Source organism: Montipora capricornis, chromosome 11 (assembly GCF_036669925.1).
Source record: "Montipora capricornis isolate CH-2021 chromosome 11, ASM3666992v2, whole genome shotgun sequence".
NCBI lineage: Eukaryota > Metazoa > Cnidaria > Anthozoa > Scleractinia > Acroporidae > Montipora > Montipora capricornis.
In genome coordinates, this window is record NC_090893.1 from 33,253,714 (window position 1) to 33,258,713 (window position 5,000).

Sequence of the window (5,000 nt, forward strand, 5' to 3'; positions counted from 1 at the left end):
GGTTCGTACAGGTCATGGAAAACCTGGAAAATCATGGAATTGAAGTACTTCAGTTTCCAGGCCTGGAAAGTCCTGGAATTTAATTGTCGGTCATGGAAAGTCATGGAAAACTATAGTTACGTGTGGTACGTAATTATTGCAGAAGTGGAAGCAAGGACAAAATAAAAAGCAGACGAGTTATGTCAGAAAATACCCCAAAAACAAGGATAATTTTGACAATTTTCGAAACTGGCAGCTCAGTAAACTTTAGGTAATGGAAAACTGCAAAAAGTCAGGCAAGTTGTTCGGTTTGTGATAAAACGGAGCTGTTTAAGATCTACGACGCGACGGTAACGAAAACGTCATTTAAAATTGCAAGTTCAGGTTTATTACTTTTTTTTCGTGATTATGTCGGTTTGTCAAACTTCTAAAAACTAGCTCAACTTTCCAGGAACTGAATTAGGAGGTACGACAAAAAATTCAAATTCGCTGCCTGGTGTTCACGTTCTTCGTAAAACTTGAAAACTGGTCATTTTACGTCGCAGATGTGCCAAAAACGTAATCATAATAATAATAATGAAAAAATGAATAAATGCACATGCACAGCGTGCAAGCTATTGTTTTTGCTCATTAAATATGCAAAATTTGTGACTTTTTCTTTGCCGTCGTGTCGTTGATCTTAAACTCCCTAAAGTCTTTTACACGCCGACGTCACGGCGGCCATGTTGAAGAGTAAAAAAAAAAAAACAAAGAAAACATCAGCTGTGTTGGAGGGTTGAATATTCTTGTGGGAACTGAAAATTTTTATGACAATTACTTTGCAAATCAATGGCAGATGGACACACGAAAACACTATGATTTTGATTTTGTTGAGTTCTGGGCATTACTTTCTTGCGAGGTATGGGTACTAGTTCCCAGTTTCTATCGTTTTTCAAGATGGCGCCCACTCTAACTTGCAGATATTATGCACCTATCAATGTTAAGCCCCAGGATGGGGGAGGGGGAGGGGGAGGGGGTGGTGGGGATTTAAGTATCAAAAGCCCCCACGCTGGGGCGAGTAAAGGTGGCCAAAATAATGCCCTTTAGACTTTGCTGCACACAGTAAGAGTGCAATGTATGTACCACTCACCTCTCGTTCAGCCACCTCTCACAAATGTGGGAAGTTCATTTGAACGCTTTCTGGGTATTTTCCAAGATGGCGGAGTTATTTTTAGGCAACCTCGTTCCCAGGGCCTTTTCCCCACTACCTGGGAAGGGAAAAGCCTTGGGAACAAGGTTGATTTCCAAGCCTTCTTCATTATCCAAGATGGTGGCCATGTCAAATTCCCCACCCTGGGAATATTTCGCACCATCAAAATCCCCACCCTGGGGACAGACCTCAAAGTCAAAGCACCCCCTCTCTGAGGCTTAACATTGATAAGTGCATTATAGGTACGTATATATTTCTTTCATAAATTCTCCGGACCAGACCCTGATATATCATACATTAATTTGTTTCTCATTATAAATTTCGTAAATTAAACATGAATACAATGAATGCTGTAAGTATTGTTCTCAAGAACGGCTTTGTTGTCAAAAAAAGTGCCAACAAATTTCGGCTTGGCAGATGATCAACCTGGCTTGGACAAATGCAGTATTTGTCAAGAAGACACATGACCCGATTAAATCTTTCATTCTGGTATACATTTGTTCAAGGACGATTGTACCGATCCAGTTTTAGTGTACCAAGTTATAGTGTACCAAAAACACTCCATATTTTGGCTTTAGTTGCTTATATCTCAAAATGGAAACTCGGTGACCCCCATTTTTTATTTCTGGAATGTAATCAGCATGCCAGGATAAAACTTTTTGATTCAGAGCCACCTTAAATAATTGAAAATTTAAGGTAGCTCTGAATCCGCTCCACAGAATTTTTTTAAACTTTGCAGAGAGTTTTATCTTGGTCTGTTGATCACCTTTGTGCAATAAAAAATGGGGCTCACCGAGTTCGTTTTTGAGATATAGGCAACTAAAGGCAAAATTTGGGGTGTTTCTGCAAGGTTTCCTGTTTCCAGGGTAACTTAATACGTCACAAAAAGGACTGCACCTTGTTCAGCGATAATTGATGTTTCACATGGTACCATAACATTGGTGTTACGTGATAAATTGTTGTCGTGACAATCCCTCTAATAACAAGGTCTCTTAAAAGTGTTTGAGCCATTAAATGCAGAAGATCCCGAAGCAGGTAAGGGTATGCTACTTCTTGCTTATTTTTTGCAATCCATTCTCTCGCCGTTATCTTCTTGCGGCCAGCGTTTCTTCTACGACGAATTTGTCAAAGCAAAAAAAAAAAAAAAAAAACAGCAAGAAGTTCCATCGAGTTCATTTGTATTAAATTGTATTGTATTGTATTGTATTTCGGACGCCATCTTGAACTACAAGTTGAGAAGACACGTGATTAGGACATTCGATTTTATTCCATGATTGCCTGGCCAGTCTCTGCCAGATTTTCAAGAGGGCCGCTCACGATGGGGAATTTGCCTCGAGAGGCAAAAAATACCAAAAATATTTGATACTTTTCTTATGGCCTCACAAGGAGAAAATCTCACCAAAATCTCGCTGGACACGTGAAGAAATGGCTGAGCTCAGCTTTGACTTATTTATGCAGCGGGCATTTAAGGGGAAAAAAGGCATAAGAAAACTCTCTGCACGTTCAGCACGCTTTGCACGCAATACATGCACGTGTTTTACATTTTTGTACTTTTTTTTCCATTCCTTGAGAATAATTTGTTTTGCTTGGTCTTTCATCTTAAAGTCGTTCAGACCAGTTTCTTTCTCGAGGGATAAGTAGGACGCTTTAATCAAACCAGAAGGGTCTTGACTGTTTACAACGCGAATTCATATTTTGATACGGTTTTCTTATTATATTGTTCGTCGTTCCCTCGTGTAAAACAATTAAAATCGTTGGTCTGCGGAGAACGTCAACGAATGAACCACTGTACGAACATTCATCTCAGGGGCGAGAGTTTTGCCAACGGGCTATCGGTTGAGATGGTGTTACGTTTCCATAGTTTCCTATCTGTGGTTTCCAAGAGGCATCCTTCGGGCGTTAAAAATTGCTTTTTCCTTTTTGCTTTCAAAAGGTTATTAGCGAATAAATGTCATTTTCAGGCCGTTTGCTTTAAGGCCTACGCTATGACCAACAGCAAAACACGAGTTCTCGTAGAATCACGAAAGTTATGTCTGGGTTACGTCGGGGCGGGATTAAACCTAGATATATGGCCAGTTGGGAAGAGAGTGTGTTGATTGGCCTGTGGTGATCTGGGATGGAGCAGTTTCATCTCCCAGAAAAACTGTTATATCCGATGAACAACTCCATTGGTTAGGAAAGGCGCTTATCCATTTGATAGTGATTTATTTAGCCTGAGTTTTTCAAAAGATAGGTTTTACTATTATCGGCCGGGGAATTATTCACTAGTAATAGCTAAAACCAATTAATTTAGCTATTTGTAGATGAACAAGTAACCATGCTGTATGATTAATTAATTTTAGTGTAATTCTTTAATCTCTTTAACCCACAGGAACCGCAACGCATTGCCACAGATTTCGGAGTCTACGTAAAGACAAAGGTACGGTTGGGAAAAAAAACAAGAAAATGTATGTTTTCGTTTTATTATTGCAACAGTTTTAATATTGATAACAGACATAACCATATTCCTTTAGGTAATGTTGAGAAAGCTTGTACGTCTTCTGCTTAGGTCGAGCTTCTAGCTCGAGCTCGAGCTCGAGGTTTGAGCAAAACCACTGGGAATTATTTCTGTTCGCCTAAAAGACGCAATAAATATCGGTCAAAACTAAACTGCATAAAAGACGAAAAAGATTCTGGACATTCAGCCTTTACTTGTGCGATCAAAATTGCCTCTTTCCTGCCTAAATTCGGAAACTGCATCAGATACCATGTCTCAAACCATCCCCTTTAACTTGCCTGAAAGCCGAACTGATTATAAAAAAGGATAAATGAATTTCATATTATATTTAGTCATTTGATGGGGCACTACAAACCGGCTAGTAGATATTTCTTTTCGGTCGAATCCATCTGTAACTCAAAGCTCAATAATGTACCTCACATTATTCGGACATAACTTAGAAGGAAAAGAAACGTTTGTTTAGTTTCGCAATCAAGGAAAACATACTTTCACCCACATTCCCTCCCCAATAATTAACCCAATCACGCAATTTTTGTTAAAGCACATTGAGCTGAGAAGACGTTGACACACTGATCTCGTAATTACCGGAATCTCTTGTCAAATTATCAATGTATAAGGAAGTTTACTTAATGAAAATATCGCATGTTTTAATCACCAATTTGCTCTAAATAAACGATACTCGCGTTGCTAAAGTAGGATTTCAAGAAGGGGGCTCCATTTTAATTGCTCATTTAGAGTGTAAGATGGCTTCGAGCTCGTTCAAATTTCACAAACAAGCGTCTTAAAGAGAGAAACTCGCCGAAGAAATGGACTGTATGTTTAGCGTCAATCGCGGGCCATTGACGCCGCGCAAACGAGACGCTTCACAGTTTGAGGAATGTCGACGCAGAGCGCAAATTCAAAGAATGAAGAACGCTTTGCGCACGTTGTGATTCCGTTCAGAACCGACTATCGGAGAAGAGCATCTGAGAAGATCAGCAAAATGCACTGCTGAAGCACCAAGCATAAGGGGCGACCTTGTTGTGGAAAAGAAGTACGAAGATTTGATTCACGACTTCGTGCCTGATTGCTTCGAGCATATTCAGAATTGCCATCATTACCGGAGCGATCTGGCAAGGATAAACTCCGGCTTCAAGGTAATATATCTAAGCGACAGTGAAAGGATAGCAAATAGTGAGAACGAGCTTAGAAAGGTATATAAACAATATTTCGAATGTGTAAGCCCGAATTCTTCTTTTAAAGGTCATTTGCAAAGGGTCCGTGGGAATACTATGCAACCAGAAAAAATAGAAAACAAGAACGAGGTTGCCAAGGATACTTTAACTTTGTCTCAAA

The 5,000-nt window shown here is 39.6% G+C and overlaps 1 protein-coding gene and 1 long non-coding RNA gene across 2 annotated transcripts in view; both read left to right on the forward strand.

Annotated features, from left to right (window-relative positions):
- LOC138024826 (uncharacterized) overlaps positions 1–5,000 on the forward strand; it is a 437,788-nt gene that overhangs the window by 342,718 nt on the left and 90,070 nt on the right. The window lies entirely within an intron of this gene.
- Positions 4,364–5,000, forward strand: part of LOC138024863 (uncharacterized) — a 1,767-nt gene continuing 1,130 nt past the window's right edge. The window contains exons 1-2 of the long non-coding RNA XR_011127075.1: positions 4,364–4,801; positions 4,908–5,000. The exon at positions 4,908–5,000 is cut by the window's right edge and continues 1,130 nt beyond it. This is a non-coding gene — a long non-coding RNA (uncharacterized lncRNA). The remainder of the gene's footprint in view (positions 4,802–4,907) is intronic.